Consider the following 26,302-nt stretch of genomic DNA (forward strand, 5'->3'; position numbering starts at 1 on the left):
AAAGTGAGAAATCCAAAATGCGAGCTTTCTCCTTAGACCTTTGTACAGTGCGGCATGGAGGTACCCCATTGTGACACTTGGTTAAAACATGTGTATTGCGATGATCCGGTAGTCCAAGCTAATTAGGACAAGGTGCGGGCACTATTAGTATACTATGCATGAGGCTTGCAACTTGTAAGATATAATTTTCATAACTCATATGCTTTATTACTACCGTTGACAAAATTGTTTCATGTTTTCAAAATAAAAGCTCTAGCACAAATATAGCAATCGATGCTTTCCTCTTTGAAGGATCATTCTTTTTACTTTTATGTTGAGTCAGTTCACCTATCTCTCTCCACCTCAAGAAGCAAACACTTGTGTGAACTGTGCATTGATTCCTACATACTTGCATATTGCACTTGTTATATTACTCTATGTTGACAATTATCCATGAGATATACATGTTACAAGTTGAAAGCAACCGCTGAAACTTAATCTTCCTTTGTGTTGCTTCAATACCTTTACTTTGATTTATTGCTTTATGAGTTAACTCTTATGCAAGACTTATTGATGCTTGTCTTGAAGTACTATTCATGAAAAGTCTTTGCTTTATGATTCACTTGTTTACTCATGTCATTACCATTGTTTTGATCGCTGCATTCATTACATATGTTTACAAATAGTATGATCAAGGTTATGATGGCATGTCACTTCAGAAATTATCTTTGTTATCGTTTTACCTGCTCGAGACGAGCAGAACTAAGCTTGGGGATGCTGATACGTCTCCGACGTATCGATAATTTCTTATGTTCCATGCCACATTATTGATGATATCTACATGTTTTATGCACACTTTATGTCATATTCGTGCATTTTCTGGAACTAACCTATTAACAAGATGCCGAAGAGCCAGTTGCTGTTTTCTGCTGCTTTTGGTTTCAGAAATCCTAGTAACGAAATATTCTCGGAATTGGACGAAATCAACGCCCAGGGTCCTATTTTGCCACGAAGCTTCCAGAAGACCGAAGAGGAGTCAAAGTGGGGCCACGAGGCGCCGCCACACTAGGGCGGCGCGGCCCAGGCCCTGGCCGCGCCGACCTATGGTGTGGGGCCCTCGTGTGGCCCCGCGCGTTGCCCTTCCGCCTACTTAAAGCCTCCGTCGCGAAACCCCCAGTACGAGAGCCACGATACGGAAAACCTTCCGGAGACGCCGCCGCCGCCAATCCCATCTCGGGGGATTCGGAGATCTCCTCCGGCACCCCGCCGGAGAGGGGATTCATCTCCCGGAGGACTCTTCACCGCCATGGTCGCCTCCGGAGTGATGAGTGAGTAGTTCACCCCTGGACTATGGGTCCATAGCAGTAGCTAGATGGTTGTCTTCTCCTCATTGTGCTTCATTGTTGGATCTTGTGAGCTGCCTAACATTATCAAGATCATCTATCTCGTAATACTATATGTTGTGTTTGTCGGGATCCGATGGATAGAGAATACTATGTTATGTTAATTATCAAGTTATTACCTATGTGTTGTTTATGATCTTGCATGCTCTCCGTTGATAGTAGAGGCTCTGGCCAAGTTTTTGCTCTTAACTCCAAGAGGGAGTATTTATGCTCGATAGTGGGTTCATGCCTCCATTGATATCTGGGACAGTGACAGAAAGTTCTAAGGTTGTGGATGTGCTGTTGCCACGAGGGATAAAACATTGATGCTATGTCTAAGGATGTAGTTGTTGATTACATTACGCACCATACTTAATGCAATTGTCTGTTGTTTTGCAACTTAATACTGGAAGGGGTTCGGATGATAACCTCGAAGGTGGACTTTTTAGGCATAGATGCAGCTGGATGGCGGTCTATGTACTTTGTCGTAATGCCCAATTAAATCTCACTATATTTATCATGACATGTATGTGCATTGTTATGCCCTCTCTATTTGTCAATTGCCCGACCGTAATTTGTTCACCCAACATGCTTTTATCTTATGGGAGAGACACCTCTAGTGAACTGTGGACCCCGGTCCATTCTTTTATACCTGAAATACAAATCTGCTGCAATACTTGTTCTTTACTGTTTTCTCGCAAACAATCATCTTCCACACAATACGGTTAATCCTTTGTTACAACAAGCCGGTGAGATTGACAACCTCACTGTTTCGTTGGGGCAAAGTACTTTGGTTGTGTTGTGCAGGTTCCACGTTGGCGCTCGGAATCTCCGGTGTTGCGCCGCACTACATCCCGCCGCCATCAACCTTCAACGTGCTTCTTGACTCCTATCTGGTTCGATTAAACCTTGGTTTCTAACTGAGGGAAACTTGCCGTTGTGCGCATCACACCTTCCTCTTGGGGTTCCCAACGGACGTGTCAGCTACACGCATCAGTGCCTAGTATCCGTTGTTGGTACTTTTATGATATTGTTGCAACTTGTTATGCTTAATGCTTGTCACTAGGGCCCGAGTGCCATGATTTCAGATCTGAACATGTTATTGATTCATGATGATATTCATTGTTTTATGATCTTACCTGCAAGTTGTATACACATATTGCTGTCCGGAACCCGAGGCCCCAAAGTGATAGAAATTGGGACAACCGGAGGGGAAGGCTGTGATATGAGGATCACATGTGTTCATGGAGTGTTAATGCTTTGCTCTGGTGCTCTATTAAAAGGAGTACCTTAATTACCAGTAGTTTCCCTAGAGGCCCGGCTGCCACCGGCTCGTAGGACAAAAGATGTTGTGCAAGTTTCTCATTGCGAGCACGTATGACTATATACGGAACACATGCCTATGGTTATTTAGTACTTGGATACTGTTTTATTATTATCTGCAAATGCCTTGTCTTAGTTCTTACATGAGTTATCTTATCTATGCAGCGCCCGTTCATCCATCCCTATGCCTACAGTATTTTAATCCTGCTGTTTACTATAATCACTACTGCTGTCTTTATTACACTGCTGCTTATATTTCATTACTCGCTATCGTCTATAAAACTGTTGCTACCGATAAACTCTTGCGAGCAAGTCTCGTTTCCAGTGCGGCTGAATTGACAACTCCGTTGTTAAGGCTTACAAATATTCTTTGGCTCCCCTTGTGTCGAATCAATAAATTGGGTTTTACTTTCCTCGAAGACTGTTGCGATCCCCTATACTTGTGGGTCATCAAGTTCCAGTAGCCTTACTAAGAGAAAAAGGAAAGTGAATCATGAAAAGTTGTACTGCAGAAACTGTTATGTAAAAACACAAACTCAAAGATAGTAAAAAATATAGAAAAGAGGATAAAATTACATTATGAGACATTACAGGAACTTCTTTATTACGAGGCTGAGTTTCTGCATCATCAATTATAGGTTCATGAATTAAGTCATCACCTCCAACATATTCATCTACAAACAAAAATTGGCAGAGAAAAAGAAGATAAGAAACAAGAAATGAATACTAGGCACTAGATCTGAAATTCAAAGCACAGACATACTTGATGTAGCAAAAAAGGGAAAATCAATAAAAAAGATAAGAATGATAAGTACAAACCTCTTCTATATTGACCAAAATAGGAGCAGGGAGCGCCGCACCAATTCCGATTGCAGCATAGGGGGTTTGTGAAATGTCTTTGATCTAAAAAGAAAGAAGCATATTAGTAATAAGCAGGGGAGAGTGACAAAGGGATGCAAGATGACCAAACAAACAAAGTAAAAAGTTATACCTGGAGGACACCATAGGATTTTCGAGAGGTCCTTTTCCTGTCAAGATTGTGAACACTAACAAAATCAGCAATAACCAAATGTTGAATCCTTGGAACACCCATATCATTTGGACCACCACCGTTGGGAAAATGCATCCATGTACACAATCTATAATTGGAAAAAATAACAGTCAAGGTTTCCCAATATATACAAGATTTATTCATATGAAGATACATGAGAAATAAAAAAAAAATCAGTAACTTACAGTCAAAACTGGGAGGCAACCCCCAACCCACAGTTTCCTATTAAACTTAGCAACAGTATCAACGTCAAAAACCTGGTCATGAAACTTGTCAATCACGCGGAAAAGATGAGTGAGACATAAAGTACCAAAGTCAAGGTTCGGAATCAGAGAAACATCTCTAAGTGAGTACAGATACTTGGTTTTCACAAAGTTGTAGGTGGCTGGACATAGGATAGTTGAAAGGAAGAACAATACAAAACTTCTAATGAATCCTTCTTCACTGTAATTTGCAAATAGAACCTGGACTAATCTCTCCATTGTGAGCTTGCCATTGACATCATACTTTCTGCGCAACTCTTGTACCTCACCAACAATATCTGGATCACTACTCTTAAAAGCAAATGGAACATTCCCTGGCGGGAGACCAAACACTATATTGACCATGTCCTTATGGAAGTTGATAACTTTGCTTTTGTGTTTGAAACACCAACTACCATGAGGAATATGATCAACAATCCATTGTGTCACAGGAATAGGAACTATGAGATGATCAGGGAAATTCAGAAGATGACCTAGACCATATTTTGTGATATAGCCTCATTGCACATGTACAAACTTCTTCACAACATTCTTAAATCGAAGAGTAGAGAATTTTGTTCTTATAGTGCCTTTACAACGCTCAGAATCAGGGACTTCAACTACACAAAAAACACAAAAAAGAACAAGAAAATAAGTAAAAACAAAATACAAAAGTCAAATACATATAGCTAATTATATTTAGGAAAGAAAAAATGAATCAGACACGACACAGAAAAAATACAAACTAAAACCATAGTTATCCTACCTAGTCAGCAACTATATTGGAAATCCCCTACATATAGTACACTAACTATACTATGGTCACACCAAAAACATTCTTTGACACTCACCTATTACTATCTGCTTCACCAATTAGCATTCTTAATTATGCAAGAAAGTACCATTAGAAAGCATTGTGCTGACTTTGACGCTAATACAATCAATATAGTAGAAACCAAAAAGACTATCTGCTTCACCAATTAATTTTTTTAATTATGCAAGACAAGTACCATTGGAAGCATTGTGCTGACTTTGACGCTAATACAATCACAATAGTAGAAACCAGAAGACTAACTGCTTCACCAGTTAACATTTGTAATTATGCAAAGAAAGTATCATTGGAAGCATTGTGCTGACTTTGGCATTAATACAATCACAATAGTAGAACCCAAAAAAAGATTAAGTAAAGTCCACATTGTCACCATCATTGCAATAAAATTAGCATATCAAAAATGGATGCTCATACTGCAACCCAAAAAAATAACCTTACTGAACAGAACCATGATGGCTTGGTGCATTAAAATTGTGAGTGTGTTGCTTAATAATCCCAATGTTGTTATGGAAGAAGGTTTTACTAATACTAGTACGAGTCCAACACTTTGGGAGTTTTCATGTGCCGGATTCGAGCATTATTTTGTCTTTTGATTTCTGGAAGAAGGAGGTCTAGCCAGTTTGGGCGCCGGAGGATGTCTGGGTGAGGGTCTATGGGTTACCACCAGTTGTGTTGGATGATTATCTTGCTCTTTGGGCTCTGGGGGATGTGTTTGGAAAAACTAAGGAGATTGATATAGCCTTTACTCGACAAAACAATGTCCTTCGCATGTTTATTACTTGTTTGGATACTGCCATCATACCAGATACTTGGGATCTTAAGATTAAGAATGAGTTCTTCAGATTTAGATTTGAAGTGGAAGGGGGAAGCATGTTGTACCTTCCGATGTTACTATGTGAGAGGCTCCTGGTGATGGTGGTGATGATGATCCTCAGGCTCATGATAACCAGAAGAGGGATGAATTGGACAGAAATGTTAAGCGGACTAAGAATGTGGGGGAGAATGATGCAACCAAGAATGGTGCTAGATCATCACCTAATTTGAGTGATAATACTTTTTTGTGGGGAATTCTAGTGATAATACAGTGGGGATGAATGATATGACACAGTTACAATCACAAGCAAATAGGTATGATAATACTTGTGCTGTTAATTTTTTTTCATATGGTACAAATAGCTTGTACTTAAGTCCAAATTTTTTGTACAATTCTTTCAGCGAGGTGGCGGACAAGGTAGGCGAGTGTATGCCTCCTACTGTCGTCAACTCACCTAAAAATCAGCTTCATACTCCAGCGAGTCAGATGGGGAAGAAAGACATAGAGAAGGGCAGCGGTCCAGCTGCCAGTACGTCGATCGGAGGCGTGAAGCCGCTCGTGCATGCGGCGGCCACCTCGAGGCATGCAGAGGCGGGCCGGATCATCCTGGCGTCGGGCGGCCGAAGTACAGGAGCTGCCAGCCCATGTCCGGCGCTAGCAGGCCAGTGTTTCGGCTCAGCAGGGGTGCAGCCCTGTATGCATGGCTCGCATCCCAAGGCCATGCAGCCGAGATCGACGATGATCACGCCATGCAATATGTCGAAGGTGAAAAAATCATTATATGTATGTGCTTCTACGTATGATTGTGATACGGTTTTTCAGCTTAAAAAGTATGATGCACAGGGAGGTGTTGCACCTGGTTCGACCCCGGTTGGTCAGCACAAGGATGTGCCGAAGATGACGCAGTACTCCCATGAGAAAATTGTTGCTTTTGGAGGGATTCAGGAGGAGGCGAAGCGTGAGGTGCGGTCGAGTGGAAGACTGCGGACTCAGCCTAATGCGGATATGACCCAAATGGAGAGAGCGATGATGATCGCAAAGAAACATGCGGAGATGCCAGTGATAGGTATGTCAACAGTGAAACCAACCTCCATTACTTCTTTCTCGGATGATCAAATAATTGATGATGCTAGGTCATTGGGGGTTTCTTTAGGGGTTTCTCATTCGGATTGCACTAAATCAGCCAAGATAATAAAAGATTTTGAGATACAGAGATCAATCACTATGTTAAAATGTAATGATACATTGGCACAAAATTGTATGACGGTATCACGTGCCTTTGAATTGTGTGATGATTTAGAAGCAGAGGAGGATTTTTTGAGTGACGAGAATGTAGAGATGCCTAAGGTTATTACTAGGGCGAGAAAGACTCGCAAAAAAGTCATATGATAAGAAAAATGTTAGGAGGAGTAACCGTGTTAGAATTAAACCATCAAAATTACAACGACAAATCTTAAGGGTATGACATGGAATAGTGAAGGGTTTAGAGACCCGGGAAAACATTTGTTTGTAAAGGGATCGATCAGGGAGTATGACCTAGATTTTATTGCTTTGCTAGAAATAGGTCGGTCTAATTTTGAGGTTCATTTTTTAAGGGATTTGGCTACGGGTAAAAAATTTGCTTGGTTCTGTTTGCCGCCACATGGGAGATCTGGAGGAATTCTGGTAGGGGTTAATATGACCACTTTGGTGGTTAATAGGGTAGATAGTGAAGATTATTGTGTGAAGATGTCTATCACTTCTAAAATAGATGGTTTTCAATGGCTTCTGGTGCCGGTGTATGGGGCGGCTCAAGATAAAAATAAGTATGAGTTCCTTGCAGAATTGGTGAGGACATGTGAATCAGAAACGATACCAATGTTATTAGCCCGGGATTTTAATATTTTGATAAAACCAGAGGATAATTTTAATGCGATCATTGAAAACCTGAATTTGAAAGAAATTGCTTTGTCAGGCCGGAAATTTACCTGGGCTAGTAGAAGACAAACCCCTACATACGGAAAACTGGATAGGGTTCTTGCGAGTGTTGAATGGGAACAGAAATTCCCTTTGGTCACTTTCCGGGCATTGACCCGCTCGGGATCTGATCATACCCCGCTTTTGATTGATGCGGGGATTCAGGCACATATAGGTAAAAAACCACGGTTCTCCTTTGAGTTGGAGTGGCTAGAACAAGAGGGGTTCGATGAGCTCATAGCTGCTGAATGGGCGGCCGGCCCCATTGGAAAAAGCCCGATTCAAACTTGGCAAAATAAGATAAGGCATTTGCGACGCTTTTTACGTGGTTGGGCAAAGAATTTAAGTGGGAAATATAGGAGGGAGAAGGAGAGGCTTTTGAGCATTATAGACACGTTGGACATTAAGGCGGAAATTATACCGCTATCACAAGTGGAGCGCAATGAGCTAAAATTAGCCAATGAAAATTTAAATAAACTCCGACGAGATGAAGAGATCAAGTGGGCACAAAGGGCTAAAGTAAAGTATATTCAGGAAGGGGGAGATAATACCAAATATTTTCACCTTATAGCCAATGGTAAATATAGGAAAAAGAAAATTTATCAACTGGAGCAAGATGAGGGAACTATTGTCGGAGATGATAATCTAAGGGTTTATATTTCGAAATATTATAAAAAAGTTATTTGGTAATCCAGAGCCTAGTTCGGTTGTGCTGGATGAAAACATAATTGAAGATATCCCGCAATTTTCACCGGAGGAGAATCAAGTATTAATTGAAAACTTCTCGATGGAGGAGGTTCATGATGCTATTTTTCAAATGAAACATAATAAATCACCTGGACCAGATGGCTTCCCTGCGGAGTTTTATCGACATTTTTGGGGGGTTATTAAATTTGATCTGATGGCTTTATTTGAGAGCTTTTAGAAAGGGGAATTACCGCTGTATAAATTGAACTTTGAGGTGATTACTTTATTGCCAAAAAAAGAAAATGCAACTCAGATTCAACAATACAGGCCAATATGCTTACTCAATGTGAGTTTTAAAATCTTTACTAAAGTTGCGACAAACTATATTTTGGAGGTAGCTCAAAAAGTGATTAGACCGACTCAGACGGCGTTTATTCCTGGAAGACACATTTTAGAAGGTGTTGTAGTCGTGCATGAGACCATACATGAAATGAATAGACGGAAATTAGACGGGGCGATTTTTAAATTGACTTTGAAAAGGCGTATGATAAGGTTAAATAGCCCTTTTAGCATTTTCGTGATTGTAATAAGTGATGATGGATTTATGGTGATTTGAGACTTGGTTTTTAATAAAGGAAGCCGTGTGCATCTATTGATGCTGAGGCTGGGACTATGCTCCTTTATCGAAAAAAAGAATAAAGGGTTGCATTGTAAATATTGCAATAACCTTAATAATGAATGTATGAAGGAGAAAAAATGAATGGATGTATTGAGCAGAAGGTGGACAGCCTGAATGGATAACACAAAGCAATTTAGGAAGGATGACGTGTTGCTTGCTAGTTTCCATGGATCTAGAATCTTGATACGACGGAAAAGACCACAAATGATGTCATTGTAGTGTTTTTAAGGAGATGCGGAAAGCAAAATGGTTCACAATTTGTACTTGGAAAGTCGAAAGTCGAACAATTGCTAGAAATACTAATCGATGGAAGGTAATAAAGAAGGAAAGCTTAGAGCAAGTACAATAAGGTACATCAGTTGGCTATAAGAGATAAAATATTAGACTGGTCATAGTGGGGAGTAACTTAGAGTAGTAACATATGCCATGTTACTAGTATAAGTTACTACCTTCATAGTGGTAGTAACTTATATGTGGTGTCATGTATTGTGTCATTTATTATGTTGTAGACTCATTTGGCCTTGGGGTGTGTGATGTTATGGTAAGAGCATCCCCACTCGTTGATGCTCCCCACGCCCAAATCCGGCGAAATTTTCGTCCGGATTGGACGAAAATTTGGCCTGGGGGGCAGTATATTTCCAGTCGTGTGCTCCCCAAGCGGCGTTTCGGGGAAAAAGAGGATGGCCCGGGGAGTCCGGACGAAAGAGGAGACACGTGGGCGTGGGCGGTTGGTTTTGCTCCATCCGGAGTCCCCGAGCGCTCCCCGGGGGGACCGGGGATGGCGTGGGATCGCCGGATGAATTTAGCCCCAAAACCGGATGAAAACGAGAACCTGGGGGCGCGACTGGACCGTTTTTCGCCGTCCGGATGTAAAAACGGCTCGTGGGGGGCTTCTCGGGGAGACGAGTGGAGATGCTCTAACATAGCTAGTTACCACTTCACTCTCTTTCTTCATTTATTGGCATGCCATGTCATCAAAATGCCTTAAGATGTGTGATGTTACTAGCTAAGCTATGTTACTCCCACTATGAGCGGTCTTATAAGTTTGCTTAGTTGGAGGAGAGAGATTAGAGCATCTCCAGTCGCGTCCCCCAAAGGGATTTGGGGCGCGCCGGACAAAAAAACCGTTCCAGCCGCGTCCCCCAAAGCCCATTTTTGTCCGGCGCGCCCCCATACGGTGTCCGGCGCCCGAGCCCGTCCCCGTCCCACGGGGACGCACCGGACACGCCGGACACAACGAAAAGTGAGGCGGGGAGTGGCGGGGCCGACCCGTCGGCCGGCACAAGCTAATCTTAACCTAACCGTCGCCTACCTCGCGACGGAAGTTATTCGCGCGCGCGTGACACACGGCGACATCTTTGCCTTAATGGCGACGGAGGGGCATGCGAGACGTCTCGTCGGTGCTGCGCAGCCTCCACGCGTCGCCGGCGTTCGCACGCCACCGCCCGTTCCCGCGCGATCTTCCCGCCTCTTCCCGCGCTTTCTTCCCGACGCCGGCGTCTATAAAAGGTCTCCCGGCTCAACGGTAGCCACCACACCCCGCCGGCAACAAACACAGCCCTCGTCGCTCCACCGCCGTCTCCTCCACCACCAGTAGCAATGGCGAACCGCCCCGGCGCTGGCCACTTCCCTCCACCGCCGTCCCCTCCACTTGCAGTCCCGGAAACGCAGGTCGACACCGACCCCTCAGCAGCGGCCCGGGAAGAGCGATGGCGTGCACACCGTCAGCAGCGGCGGGAGGCAATGCAGCAGCAGGCCCGCCAGCAGCGGGAGGCGGCGCAGGCGGCGGATCTGGCGGCGTTCTGCGCCCATGGCCCCGCTGCTGGCGAGGCCGCGGCGGCAGCAGCGTGGCAGGAGCAGCAGGACGCCACCGTTGCGGCGTCTGACGCCTCGACGAGACATGAGGTGCGGCGGTGCCGGTACCGGGCAGAGATGGAGCAGCGGTGGGCTGACGAGCGCCAGCGCGGTGAGCGGGAGGCGCTGTACCGTGAACGGCGGGAGGCGATAGAGCGCCGGCGGCGGGAGTCGATCGAGCGCCAGCAGCAGCTGGCGGCGGAGGAGCGTCATCAGCGGGAGGCGGCGCTGAGAGCGTTATTGGGGAGGCGGGCGGACCAGTTGGCGGCGGAGGACGCCGTGTTGGTGGCGGCGATGATGGAGGCGCCAACAGATGTGGAGGAGGAGGCGCCAATGGAGGAGGAGGAGGCCGAGGCGGAGGAGACCGAGGTGGAGGACGACGACGACGACGACGCGGTTTGGGGGACGGTTTGGGGGACGCGACTGAAGATGCTCTTAGGAGAGAGAAGAGAAGTGAGCTCTTATCTAATAGTCAGCTCTAGCATGTCCTCCTAGACACTATGTGAGACTAAAAGATTTTTTTCGATAAAGGGAATATATTAATATCAAGAAGATACCAATTACACCCAGCCTCTGCAACAACGCACCACCCTAATGGCACTACGGATGCACACAGCCAAAAACAAGAAAAGAAAACTAAGAAATAAAAGTCCCGCTACAGTATCTCGGGCCTAACAACAGCAATACATCCACCGCCGAGACAACACCTGAATTACAGACTAGTCCCCGCTCTCAAAACAAATGCCTCCACCAAGGATATTGCCAGGCACAACCAATTAAGGCCAGACCTTGGGTTTTCACCCTGAAAGGTATGACTCTGCACTTCACCTGTGTTGTCGCCCCCACTTTCATACCGCTGTTGTGAAGCCCGAAACACCAAGCAAGTCCCTCAACATCGCAAAGACTTGAACCTCCCTTAGCTAGTCCTCCCCTCTGGCCTTCATGAAATTCTCTTCTTCCGACTTTCATCATGGATCCATAGTCACTTGATGTCAATCAAAGAAAAAGAGCTTCGCGCCGCTCCCTCCAGAACCAATCGGTCGGAATAAAAACATGGGTGCGCACGACCGAATACCTCCGATCCAACAAACTCCGGGCAAAAGCACTGTTACATTCATCGGCGGAGCCTTCCGGAACTCAACAATCCGGCCAGATCACGAGTCCAGGCCTCCGGTAGGTCCTCCTCTTCACGCAAGAGAGGCCCTAGGACCGCCGCCTTTATTCAGGTCGGACCCCCACGTCGGCGACCATCCCGGGCTGGCCACTCCAACCCACCACCGGCGACACCGACGCCGGCTTCCAAGCTCCTCCATCATGCCGCCGGAAAGCGGTGATAGATCGATGGATCCACCACCACCAACCGCAAGCCGACCCTCTCCGACGAAGAAGATGGCCACCTCCACCGCCGTACCCAAGGCTGCTGCCCCGGGCGACCTCGTGGCGCGAGAGAAACCCGAGATCGCCTCCACACACGGCCGAGAGGCGGGGGGGAAAGTGGCGCAGATCATCCTGGCCGCTGCCCGCCACCAGCCCCTCCGGCGTGCTGCGGTGAAGATCCGGTGGAAGGCAAGGGGCTGCCGCTTCTGGCCGTCGCGCAGAGGTCTGGCCGCCGCCCATCACCAAATCCGACCGGCCGCAGCGAGCGTCGAGGATCCCGGTCGCCGTCCCAGCGCGGCAACAAGGAGAGGCCGCCGCCGCCACGCCCCGCGGCCTTTGCCCGGAGGCGCTACCGGCGGCGGCGGCAGCGGCGGGGTGTGTTTAGGGTTTGGGAGGGGTGCGGGAGAAGGGGTGCGGGAGGAGGGGTCGTTCGTGAGACTAAAAGATGGGTCATGTATTGTAAAAGTACTACACTTTTATAGCTTACTATTGTACATACTAACTATAAGTTGACTATAGATGATGTAGCAAATTGTTATAGCCGGCTGCCGGCTACACTATTGTTTTTGCTCTTACATCTGTTTCTTGTGCCAATAGCTATGACCAAGCACAAGGCCCACCTCTTCTTCTACCTTCCTCGCTCATAACTGTCCTCGCTGATGTAGCACACACTTGCTGCCCCAAATACGAACCTTTAAACAATTAAGAGCATCTCCAGTCGCGTCCCCCAAACCGTCCCCCAAAGCGATTTGGGGCGCACCGGACAAAAAAAGCGTTCCAGCCGCGTCCCCCAAAGCCCTTTTTTGTCCGGCGCGCCCCGATACGGTGTCCGGCGCCCCGAGCCCATCCCCGTCCCACAGGGGACGCTCCGGGGACGCCGGACACAACGAAAGCGAGGCCAACCGACGCGGGCCCGACCCGTCAACGGCACGGGGAAAATTCGTCTCACACTCCCGCCAAATCCCGCCGCTCCCGCCAAATCGCGCCTATACCGCCGCGCACAGGCCTCCCAAAACATATCCCGCCGCCGATTCATTTCTCCTATCCCGCCGATTTCTTTCTCCTCCCGCCGTGCACCCGCCGCCGCTACCCTCTCCCCATTCCATGGCGCCGCCGACAGCCCCCAAAAAGATGGCGAAGAAAGCGGCCAAGAAGCCGCCGGGCAATGCGACGATAGGGGCGAAAGCGCCGCTCGCGAAGCCGCGGAAGGCGCCGGCTGCGAAGAAGAAGCCCGAAGGAATGACCGAAGATGAATGGCAGCAAGATTGCCTGCGCCGGAAGCTATCGACGGCGGAGCGGAAAGGACGGAGGGCGGCGGAGCTGGAGAAGAAGGCTCGGCGGCGCGCCAGCGACCAGCACATAATCGCCGGTGTATCGCCGCCACCAACGCGAGCCCATATAGTACGAACGTGCCGGTGTACGTTCCGGGAGTCTTCTCTCCGTCGCAAGCCGCCTTCTACAACGACGGCCCCTCCGCCACTCCCGGGTGCGTGACGCCAACTTGTCGCCGCACTACCAGGGATGCGGCCGCCGCACGGCGCGGCTTCAACCCCAACAACCTCTACTCCCCGGCGCACGAGCAACGCGAGCCAGGACCCGGTCCGGACGGCGGCCCTTTCACCGGCCGCAGGGGTCCGCTCGAATACGACGGCGCCGGTGCTGAGGAGGATGACGGGGTTGAGGAGGAGGACGACGAGGAAGAGGACGGGGTGGAGGACGACGAGGAGGACGACGATGAGGACGAAGAGGGCGGCGAGGAAGAGGACGACGAGGGTGCCGGTGACGATGATCTCGTGGAGGTAGACGCGGACGGCGTGAGGACGAAGAAGAAGAAGAAGAAGAAGAAGGCGTCGGGCACACGAGGCCCGAAGTGGACGCCTCTGGAAGATCAATGTATATGCGAGTCGTGGGCGACGGTGAGCCATGACTCCATCATCGGCGCCAACCAAAAAGGCGGGAAGTATTGGGCGAGGATCAAGGCCGAGTTCGATGAGCGCAAGCTCATCAACAGCGACTACCGGAAAGTGACAATGAAGAGGAGCCGAAGGCAATGTCGACGCGATGGGCCATCATCCAGCGCGTCGGTGAACTCCTTCCATGGGTACCATCACGACTTAGAGACCGCAGGCGACAGCTGCGCCGACGTCGCCCAACCGGTACGACTCTTTCTTCCATAATCCGTAGCGCCTACATTGTGTTCGATGAAATGACTCTCGCTTCCTTTGGTTAGTTTGATAGGGCCATGGATATGTACTCGAGGAACTCGGATGGGCATAAGCCGTTCGCGCTGATGCATTGCTATAGGAAGCTCAAAGGGAACGAGAAATGGCGGCTGACGCGCTTGTCGCTGTCCAAGGGGAAGGACGCCATTGATCTGGACGCGCCGCTGGCAACGTCGGCAGGGCGTCCTACTGGCAACAAGGCTGCCAAGGCCGCCTTGGCCGACGCTGCGTCGTCTGAGAAGACGCAGGCGTCGATCACGAAATGCCTCGCCGACGTGTCCTCGACCTTTATCTCCCGCGACAAGAAGGCCGACCAAAGGTGGGCCGAGCTGCTCAAGAGGCAAGAGGAGAAGCTGGAGCTCAAGAAACGCAGGGACGACATGTCCCCGCTGAGAACGTCGACAGAGGGAATGTCTCCCCGGACGCGAGCGGCGCACAACTTCTTCAAAGGCCAGATCCTCGACGACATCGAAGCCAAAATGGCGGCGGCGGACGCGGCGGCCCCGGCAGCGGCATCGGCATCGGCGGCAGCGGCAGCGCAGCAAGAGCAGGCTGACGCGTCTTTCTACCGCTACACCTGCGTCGGCCTCCGCGTCGGCGACGGAGCGCACGCACCATGCACAGGAACAGTGCAGATCGCGACGAGGTCGTCGTGCTCGACGGGCCTGCGTCGACTCAGGACACGACGCCGTCGACCAACCCCTTCTTCTAATTTGCATGCACCACCGGTCTGTAATATGATCGCGCGCCCAGTACTTTGATCGATCGCCGCTACTCTGATCGCGACGAACCGGCGGGAACGATCTCTTTTGAATGCATCAATTTGAATTTCTGATTGGGGGCGGCGTTTGGGGGACGCGGCTGGGGAGCGACGTCCCCCAAACGCGGCACGAACAAAACACGTCCCCCAAACGCTCGATCCGGCGCGGTTTGGGGGACGGTTTGGGGGACGCGACTGGAGATGCTCTAACACAATAGAATACATGGCGAAGAAATTAGCCCACTGGTCAAAGCCAAGCGAGCATGGGCAGAGTCTGATCAAAGTTCAAATTGCTGCTGGCCGACTGCCGTTTGCCCACGTACGTTTATTAGTTCCTCGTTTACTGTTGCAGCTTTGATGAAGATCCTGGCAAAGCCCGGGCAGGTTGAAACTCCACCACTGTGTAAGGAAAACCACACTTATTTGTTGCAGCAAAGGTAGGGTCATGGCAGACAGTTCACATCAAGTGTTTACTTTTTCGAGGACAACCTCGCAAGCTCGTACGGGTGCTTGTTCCATAGTTTTTTTTTTTTAGATAAAAGGCACTAGGTGCCCGACTTTAAATTAATAAAGCCCCACAAGATTCAGACATAGTTAATACATGCTGCGGCATACAGCTTAGCCAAAGACGAAAAAACATGGTAGCACAGCGGGGTCGGCCTCCCCTAACAGACCGAGAGCCCGGAGACAGCTAGACAAGGATAGACACCCGACAGCAGCTTCAAGAAGCAGACTTCACGGATCCGGTGGTAGAAGCTGGGCATGGACGCTTCTTAGCTCCGCGATCAACCATCTAAGCCAGGGACGGTCCGCTGGTTTTGCCACGCCGAGCCAGTGCTGCATAAACAACATAGTTTTAAAAGTAACATCAGCTGGATGTCGAATAAGCTTAGACTCCATAGTGAGCTTGTTCCATAGTGAAAAGAAAGTGATGCAGGTTGATAAAACAAAGGCAGTGGTGGCTTTGAGCAGTGCTGGCGTTGTCCTGAGTGGATGAAACAAAGATAAATGGCAAGAGGAGAGGAGGTGAGGGGCACATCCGAACAGTCAGTTTCTTCTGTGTAGTTCTCAAAAAATAAATCTTGTGTAGTAGTTATTTCTCACAAAGATAGTGGGGCAGACTGAACGTTGTGCCCGATGCATGGATGGAGAAGAGGAAGTGAAGAGGAAATAAATGGGCAAGCTGCTACCTGATGAACGCAGAACGTCTCCAATAAAAGGTTAAAGTGAACAGATGGTGAGAAACACCATAAAAGGCGCACTGAATGATTATTATATTATTATTATGTGGCAAGCTTGGTGAGGTGAATGACTTGCATTTGAAAATAAATGGGTTTGTGATTTGGCAAAGTGGTGTGTCTCATGAGGTGGCATGCATTTTGAGAGAAATCAACTTAGTGGGTTGCTCCTATTTAGATACTAGATGATGCCCCGCGCGTTGCTGCGGTACAACTATATATAACTAGATGATACCCCGCGCGTTGCTGCGGAAATATTTGGGTATATTCTGCATAATTGTTTAATATAAATTTAAAAGCAAACATATGAACATTCATAGAATACATGACATAAACAACCTTTAATATGGAGTTGGAGTATCTCTCATTGTAATGGCGTAGGTGCATATACATTACTACCCATACAGATATGAGAGAAAGAAGAAAAAAAAAGTTATACAACAAAAACCAATTCTATATCCAAATTGTGCAAATACAAACATCGTCACAATTTATAGTTCCTCACATAAAGCAGAAATATATATTTCAAAAATTGACCACATATAATTTCATCTAAGTGTGAGATATGAAGTGCTTTGTTTAGCAACCCACACAATTAAACCGAACGTCGACTTTAACCTGCAGGTAACATTTTTTACCACTGCCTAGAATATTCTTTCTTGCAACATCAGGCAAATAAAATAATACATGTCAAACATCTAAGCTGCATCGAATGCATACTTCCTATACTGAATGGTGATTAAATAAAAGATTATACTGTTACATGCTTCCACTGTTAACTATGGGTTCACTACGTACTGTATTTTTATTATCAATGTAAATAGGAAATCACTACAGTTTGGTTACCTTTTTTTTCATTCTCTGCATCCAAAATTAACAGTCCATGCTCGCTTCACATCCATATAGAGATTAAGAAGTGTATATTTTTTTATCCTGAAAATATCAACAATCCTCGTTTCTTGACTCTTCAGTGAATTTAAAATGACAGAGTTGAAATGAATTGCTACATCTAGGACAATGTGTGTGACACAAACCAGAATAGAGAGGCATCAAAGGATTCTCCCTAGCATTTTATGATTAACGTAGATATAAAAATCATATGAAAAAAAATTAAATAGCAAATCTTTACCGTTTGGTTACCTGCATGTTTTTCCGATCTGCATCCACAATTAACGGCTCATGGTCCCTTCACATTCTTATAGAGATTAAGAAGTATTTAATTTCCATTCTGAACATACTAATCTATCTAGAAATAATCATTTGTTTCTTTAACTTGTGGGCGAATCTGAAATGGCAGAGTCAAAATGGATTGGTTCATCTAGCCAACATCACTGGCACAAACAAAATCTGAAACGGCAGAGTTAAAATGAGAGAAGCATTCGATAATATTGAAGAAGTGAAAATCAAAAGAAAAATGAGAGACCTCATAAATTCATAAGGTTGTCGCAAGCGTCAAGAGAACTCTTACATTGTTCCAATACATCATCCCAGTACCTTCTCCAAACAACAATCTGCATAAAAAGCTTCCTATATATACACCAAATTCCCAATATCTAAATACAGTTTCCCTGTAATCCACATGAAGAAAATTAATTCCAGAGAGAGGAAGAGATGAGGATCTTGGAGCATTTCGGAGGTAGTGAGATGTCTCAACGGGCCTGGTTTTGACTTGCAGCAATATTGCAACCTTCAAGGCAGAGATGCCCTCCCAGCTGGATGAGATATATAATAAGGATAGGGGGGATTAATGGCTCAGTAGGTCAGGAGGCAGAAGTTGATTCGTCCAGTGGAGTAGTGAGTTTTCTTTAGCGGAGTGGGTCGGTAATTGTTGTTAAACATGGAGGATGCAGAGAAAAAAAAAAGTAAGTTAGTGGAGTAGCTGATGTGGCATGTCTGCATGAGGTGAGAGCCAATAGAAATAATTGAGGTGATGTGGCTAGTCTGCATGTTGAGAGAAATATCATTAGTGGGTTGCTCCAATTTAGTTATTATAGATTGGTAGGCAGAAGAAAATCACATACCTTGGATAATGAAACAGTCAAATAAAAAGACAAAGATCTGTATATTATGGAATTAAGGCATGTGTGGAGGCTATTAACCAATTTACACAACACACTATTTTTACACATAAAGTTAACACAATTGTTTGAACCAGGATACCCATATATAGGAAGTTTCAGTTCTCGCATGACAAATGGAAACAAAGGAATTGCAGTCTGCCATGCCTCCTTTTGGGGGGCAAATATATCCTGTGGAGGCTATTAACCAATTTACACAACACACTATTTTTACACATAAAGTTAACACAATTGTTTGAACCAGGATACCCATATATAGGAAGTTTCAGTTCTCGCATGACAAATGGAAACAAAGGAATTGCAGTCTGCCATGCCTCCTTTTGGGGGGCAAATATATCTGCAAATTTGGAGTGTAAAATTAGAAGTGTGAGTTTGAAGTAGAATGTAGCTCAACATGACATGTTGCAATAAATAAGTTTGAACAAATAAAGTGAACATATACACATTTATCACCATAAATCATCATATTAGGCAGAGCAAAATGAACTGAGCATATAAACATTATAACGACATAATTGGCGAAGACGGCGAGGGATGGGTGGCGCTCTCCTGGTTTCTTCTCTTCGCGCGGGCAGGCGGAGCAATGGGAGAGCGCAGGGGTTGGTGCTCGGGCCGGTGTGGGGGCAGTTTGCAGCGATGGAGGAGCGATCTTGGGCGGCAGTGCGCGGCGGCGCAAGCGGCGGATGGAGGAGGTCTAGGCCCTTGGGCTGATGGACTCCGGCTGATGCCCTCTGGCCATGGCCGACTCTGCCTGCTCTGGTCGTCTTCTCCGCCGCAGCACCACTCGTCCTCGTGCGGGCTTGGCGGCCAGGGTCGCCTTCGATCTACCGGTTTTGGTGTGTAGGGCGGCCGGGATGGCCAGTTGCGTGGGGGCTCGGCCTGAATAAAGTCGGCGGTCCTAGGGTCTCTCTTGGGCGAAGATGAAGACCTGCCGGAGGCCTCCCTTCATGATCTGGCCAGAGTGTTGAGTTCCGGAATGCGCCGCCGGAGAATGTAACAGTGCTTCTATTGCCTGGAGTTTGCTGGATCGCTGGTATTCGGTCATGCGCGCCAATGCTTTTATTCCGACCGTTTGGTTTTGGAGGGTGCTGCGCAAAGCTCTTTTCTGTGTTGACACCAAGTGACAACTGATCCATGGTGAAGTCAGAAGAAGAGAATATCATGAAGGCCGGATTTGGAGGACTAGCTAATGGAGGTTCAAGTCTTTGCGTTGTTGAGGGGTTTGATTGGTGTTCCGGACTTCACAACAGTGGTATGAAAGTGGGGGTGGCAACACATGTGAAGTTCGGGATCTTACCTTTCAGGGTGAAAACCCAAGGTCTGGCCTTAACTGGTTGTGCCTGGCAATGTTCTTGTTGAAGACATTGTTTTGAGAGCGGAGACCATCTTCAGGGTGAAAACCTAAGATCTTTGATCGGGCGATGACAGCGCTGGTGCATTGTTCCCTTCTTGGAGGCGTTGCTTTTGAAGAGTCTGAATTTCAGGTGTTATCTCGGTGGTGGATGTATTGCTGTTGCTAGGGCTGGGATACTGTAGCGGGACTTTTATTTCTTAGTTTTCTTTCTCTTTTTTGGTTGTGTGCATCCGTAATGTTATTAGGACATTGCGTTGTTGCAGAGGCTGGGTGTAATTGGTATCTTCTGATATTAATATATTCCCATTATCGAAGAATTGGCAAATACCTACTTAGAGCTGAGCAGGAACATGGATACAAAGTGAACCATTCTTAGACTGATGGTCCAGGCAGCTTGAGGAATGATGTCAAAGAATGAACTACTTCGCAAAATAACATGAACTGAAGGAATGACACAATAGATAACTGAACAAAACAATGCTCCTTTTTTATTTGCTCTTATGACTGTAACAACGAAAAATGAAAGAAAGGTGTGCATCAAATCAGCAATGCTTTTTTCGTAGATTCATAGAGAGAACCCACAGCAGGATCAGACAGAAATTTGCCAAGCACCTGGCAAGCAAAAAAGAGGATAGGGGGGATAGGGTTATCGGAGATCAACAGCACAGATCGGAGCAAAGAGAAGCGTTACTAAATGAAATAATAATACTAATCCCAATACAGTAATTAGAGAGCACAAACTCCATCAACTAATTGGCATGGCCATGGTCAGTGGCTGAGTCAGTGACAACATAAGTATAGAACGATAATGGACGGTGAGATTGAGGAGGCCTCAGTGCCATACGGAAAAAAAAATCTGATCACATGTCAAAATATTTTCCATCTAGCCCTCTTATCCATTACTAATGATTGGTCATACTAGAGGGAATAGCACTTCACATCACTTGTTGGTGCTAAAGTTGCACAAAACCACAACTTTGGTTTTGTTTTGCAAAACACCAGTTTTCAATGCAATTCGTTGCAGAGAACACAACAATATGAATCAGGAAGACTAATAGGCTAATTAACAAATTGGGACCCACCTTCACGAGATAATCTCGATGTGACCCAACTGGTATGCTTGAATTCATCAAGTTAACTACAAATATTTAGCAAGAAAAAATGATTGACAAGACAGCCACATATTTATCAAGTTTAACCACACATCCATCTTGTACATAACATGTTTGTCAATTTTCCATCCAAAACATGGTACCATCATAAGAGAAACATGTAAATATTAGAGCATCTCTAACAGAGCCCGTAAAACAGGCGAAACTGAAAAACTCCAGCGGAAATACGGGTTCGGGCCAAAACTGGGCCAGAACGGAGCCCGAACTCGCGGCCTAACCCGTATAACGAGTTCGGGCCCCCGAGAACTACGCGGCCGCCCCGTATTAAAAGGGGCCGCAGAGGGGAGTTCGGTTTCTAAACCCTACTCCCCTCCGCCGCTACCACCTTCGCCGCCGCCGCACCCCCTCCTCGCCGGCGAGCAATTCTGCCGTTGCTAACGCCGCTCCGCCGCTGCCGCCACCACCCCTCCATCCGCAATGGGCCGCCTAAGAAGCGTAGGTAGGGGAGGGGGTCCAATCGGCGGTGGGAAGCTAGCTCCGCGTCCGCCGGGTGTACGGTCGGAGGAGGAGCACGCGAAGCGGCTGCGCTCCGATGGGTGTGGAAGCGGGCGGCACGGAAGTGGCCGCGTGCATTCGCGCGCCGGAAAGCGCGCGAGGAGGCGCCCCCTGCCGGCTCGTGCAGCCTGCCGCTGCCAGCGCTTCCCCCGCGCGGCAACGGCAACGACGACGACGATGTAGGTGGGCTGCCACTCATCTGCGGGAACTCGGCGGAGGTGGCGGCTATCAATGTGGCCGCGCTCGTCGTCACGTAGGTAGCGCCGGCGCGCAATAAACCCTCCGCCGCCGCAAGAAGTGCCCCGGTGACAACCTGGAGCCTAATCTTAGTAGATTTAGGTATGAAATTAATGAATGTAGCTCGTTCGGAGCCGTAGGTGCAGCTGCGGGTACTTGTTGTTGTGGTGCAGGTGCCGACGTCCATGTGGGTGGCGCGCCGCTGCCGCCGACGTCCCCACCCCCGTCGCCAGCTCGGTTGGAGGCTTGTTCGACTCCAAACCCGTCGATGTCTGGTTCTGCGGCTCCAAATACTTCATGGTCGGGGGGAAACTCTTCGGGCTCCCCCATCCCTGCCGCCGGAGCGCCGCCTCTCCCAGCGCTGGAGCCGCTCACCGGGTCGATGGAGCCCTCGTGCGGGTGGCAGCCCCTATCGAGGGTTTCCTATCGAGCGGAACCGGTCGGTCGGTCGAGTGGAGGTTTCCTATTGAGGCTTAGCGTCACTTGGGCTCCTACAGGTGGGCCCCAATTTGTTAATTGGTCTATTAGTGTTTCTAATTCATATTGTTGTGTTCTCTGCAACGAATTGCATTGAAAACTGGTGTTTTGTGCAAAACAAAACCGAAGTTGTGGTTTTGTGCAACCTTAGCACCAACAAGTGGTGTGAAGTGCTATTCCCTCGTCATACTAAAATAACATATTTCCGAAGTAGGAGAGGATGCACCCAGGGATGCAAAAACAGTAATACAGAGAGGGTGATGGGTCTAGTCTCACACTCGTTCTGCCGATCACTTTTGGAAGACATATTTAGTAAATATAGAGAAACAAAGTATGTCTTGAATTTTTTTGAGTGCTCATCTTTACAAATATGCTGGAGAAAATGTCGATGTCCAAGGTCTTGATGTTTTCAAGATGACCAGCAGATATAATCTATAGAGGCCATAATTATTGGTAGGATTATGTGAAATATAAACCTGTCGATCACTGTACTGCTCTGTATTGTACGCACTTCTTAGTTCTGCAGGTAGCATATAATGATATAAATTGTCCCATTGCACCCAGGTATGTATAACAGCATGTGTACTTGTGAAATCCAACTGTAGCATACGAAATCATCTAGTATAACTAAATAAACATACTGAACAGAGATGGGACAAAAACAATCAACAGATAATTCAGTATGCGGCGATTGGGAGAAACGTCCGCTGACCTGATTTGGCGAGCAGGTTGAAGCGGAGCGCCTGTGGCGGCACCGGCAAGAGATCCAGTTTAGTCTCGTTCAGCACACACCTAGCACCCGATGATGAGCATGGATGATCCATACCAGCAGATCCGTTCCTTCGTGTGAAAATCTGCTAAATCAGAAACTTAAGCGGAGAGAAAAGATGGCTCACTGATGGCGTTGGGGATTGGGAACAGAGCAGTGGCACTCTGCCTCTCAGATATTGTGGATACGATTGGGACAGAGAGGGTCGATCCAGTGCTTAAAGTGGGGAGTAGCACCCGATGATGAGCATGGATGATCCATACCAGCAGATCCGTTCCTTCGTGTGTTGGCCCCAGATGTGGCCCAAGCCAAAGGGAAAAAGGTCGGCAAATGTTGGAAATGTGCAGTGGATTCTCATGCAACCAAGGATTGCCCGGTCCAACACTATTGTCTTGTTTGTGATAATTTTAAGCACCCTACTTTGAGATGTCCGACTTTACGCCTCCCGAGACCTTTGTCTTTTGTTACAGGAGAAGGGACAGATGATGTGTTGCTTTGCTTGCCTGACAGTGTGCATAAGGCTCATCTTGCACCGACTTGCTCTCCTACAGCACTAGTGACCATCTTAGGTGACAAAGTTCCAGCAAAGGCGATACAAGATTTGATGAAGAGGATTTGTCCACTTAGTGTACAGTGGAAGTGGGAGGCTGTTGCACATGGGGATGATGCCTATCTCATTGGGTTTCCTTCGGCTGAGGACTTACAGCGAGTTGATGGGTTTCAGATGGGTGTTCCGGCTCACAAGGCAACTGCCTTGGTCTCAGTTTGGAAGCCTCATGATATCCAACACAAATCTGAGCTGAAGCCGGTGTGGGTACATGTGGAGGGGGTACCTTATACGGTGCGGCACTTCCATGGTTTATGGGCGGTCGCGTCTCTTCATGGTGTTCCGCTGGATATTGATCTTGTCACTTTGCGGAGTCGGGGGATTGTGCGTGTCTTCGTGGCTATGGTCAATCCTATGGCGCTGGAGGGACAGGTGGATGACACGGGACCCTTCCTTGCCGTTGCATGTGCTGTCAAGCTGAAGCTTTTTGGTTTTGTATTCTGTCGAGAGCCGGTGGATTTTGTTGCGGATCCATCTTTCACGCCTTATTTCTGGAGGCGGAAGGGTGATGATGTGGATGAGGAGGACTTGGGTAACGATAGGGATCATGGATCCTCTGGCCCATCGGGAGCACCGGCGTCTCAAGCGTCTAATATGGAGGTGGACGCTTCTATGCCTGCTCCCTCGTCAGGCAAAGGAAAGTCGGTGGCGGCTTCTTCTGTTGTTTGCCCGGTTATCACTCCATATAATGTTAATCCGAGGACTCTGAGGGGTTTGGAGATTGTGGAGCGTGTCCGTAGAGTTTCTCCGCAGCTGGTGAACCGGCGTTCAGTGTCTCAGTTGGAGATGGACGGTGGCTCTCCAGTTCCGCAGGTGTTGTCTCAGGGGACGTCGGGGGCGACATCATCTATATCACGGGATCCAGTGGTGCCTCAGGTGGAGATAGTTGAGGGGGACACTACCTCAGTGGTGGTGCCTTCCTCTGTGGCTACTTCGACTGTGTTGGGGGGAGGGGCTGCTACGGCGTCTGGACCACCCTCCCCAGGTGCTTCGGAGCTAGTGGAGGGGGCTGCTACGTCGCCTGTGCCCCCTCCTAATGCTTCGGCTTCGGCGAGGAGGTTGGACGCTTCGGTTGTGGTGGGGGGGTTGCTACACCGCCCTCGTCCCCTCCCACTACAGCTCTCGCTTCTACGGTGGTCGAGTCGGGGCTGGGGCTGAGGGATCTTCACCCACGACCGGCCCCGGCGCCGTGCTTCACCCCGCCCTCGACCTCACCAGTGCCGGCTGCGTCGCCGTCATCGCCTGCTTCACCTCCATCGCCGGTGACTTCTTCCGCGCCGCCACCATTGCCCACGTGTGCGCCGTCGAGTGACCATCTCGGTGGATTTATCACTCCGGTGAGGCGTAGTGGGAGGTTTGGTATGGATGCGGATGGGGGTATGGTGACGGATGAGGATTCCATGCAAAAGGCGATGCGCCGTAAAGCGGCACAAAATCTCGATTTTGATGGTATGGTGTCTTCTCATAAATCTAAATCGTTTCTTTCATTTTCATCACCTGTTATTTCTTCTAAGCTTAATAGTTTAGGTGTGAGTTTAGGTAGTTCTATTAATGAGGTTTCTGTTTCAACTAGAGTCTTGAAGCATATGGAATTTGGTCGTCTTACGGTTATTCCAAAAGCTTCGACCATGTTGGATTCCACCTATTTAGAGGAGGAGGAAGCGATTGCCACATCAGATGGTCAACTTCTTTCTCACCTAGTTGGTGAAGTGTGGGAGGTGGGTTTGGATGAAGACGACATTTACTCTTTGTATGAGCTAAAGGCATCTCGCCGGAAATCCAAATCCTCCTCTAACAAGAAACCGCGGAAACGGTCAAAAATTCCCAAATACCCAATTGTTTCCCAATGAAAGGCATGTTTGCGAATAGCAGAGGTCTTGGTGACTTGGCTAAACACTTACATTTTGCTGATTGCATTAGGGATCATAATTTGGATTTTTTGGCTGTTTCTGAGATGGGGAGACGGGATTTCTCGCAAAGTCTTCTAAACCGCATATCCGGTGGTATAGACTTTACTTGGTTATCTTGTCCACCCCGTGGGAGATCTGGTGGTATCTTACTCGGTGTCAGAACAGACTCGATGGAAGTGTTAGCACATTCGGTAGGGGAATTTCACATCAAATTCCACATCCGTACTAGAGCTGACAATTTCATCTGGAGTCTAGTCGCTGTGTATGGTGCTGCCCAGGAGGATTATAAGGCCGCTTTTCTCCGTGAATTGGTGAATCTGGCAAAAGACAATCCCCATCCTATTCTCATAGGAGGTGATTTTAATTTGTTAAGATTTCCATGTGAGAAGAGTAGGGGTAGTTTTGACAATCATTGGCCTTTCCTGTTCAATGCGGTCATTGACAGCTTGGATTTGAGGGAGGTGTCAATGAATGGCAGACAATTTACACGGGCTAATAATCTTCCAGAACCAACATATGAAAAACTAGATCGCGTACTGATGGATACTGAGTGGGAATTGAAATTTCCAATGGTGTCGGTGCGCGCGCTAGAACGTATTGTTGGTTTTTCGGATCATGCTCCTATATTATTATCCACTGGTTTACCTAGACCTCCATCTAACCGTCGATTTAAGTTCGAGCTCGGTTTGTTGGCTCGGGAAGGTTTTCAGACCATGGTTAAAAGAATATGGGAAAGACCTGTTGTAGGTTTGTCCCCAATACAGAGGTGGAATAACAAGATGCGTGCTGTACGCAGACACCTTTGTG

This window comes from Lolium rigidum, chromosome 3 (assembly GCF_022539505.1).
Source record: "Lolium rigidum isolate FL_2022 chromosome 3, APGP_CSIRO_Lrig_0.1, whole genome shotgun sequence".
Lineage (NCBI taxonomy): Eukaryota > Viridiplantae > Streptophyta > Magnoliopsida > Poales > Poaceae > Lolium > Lolium rigidum.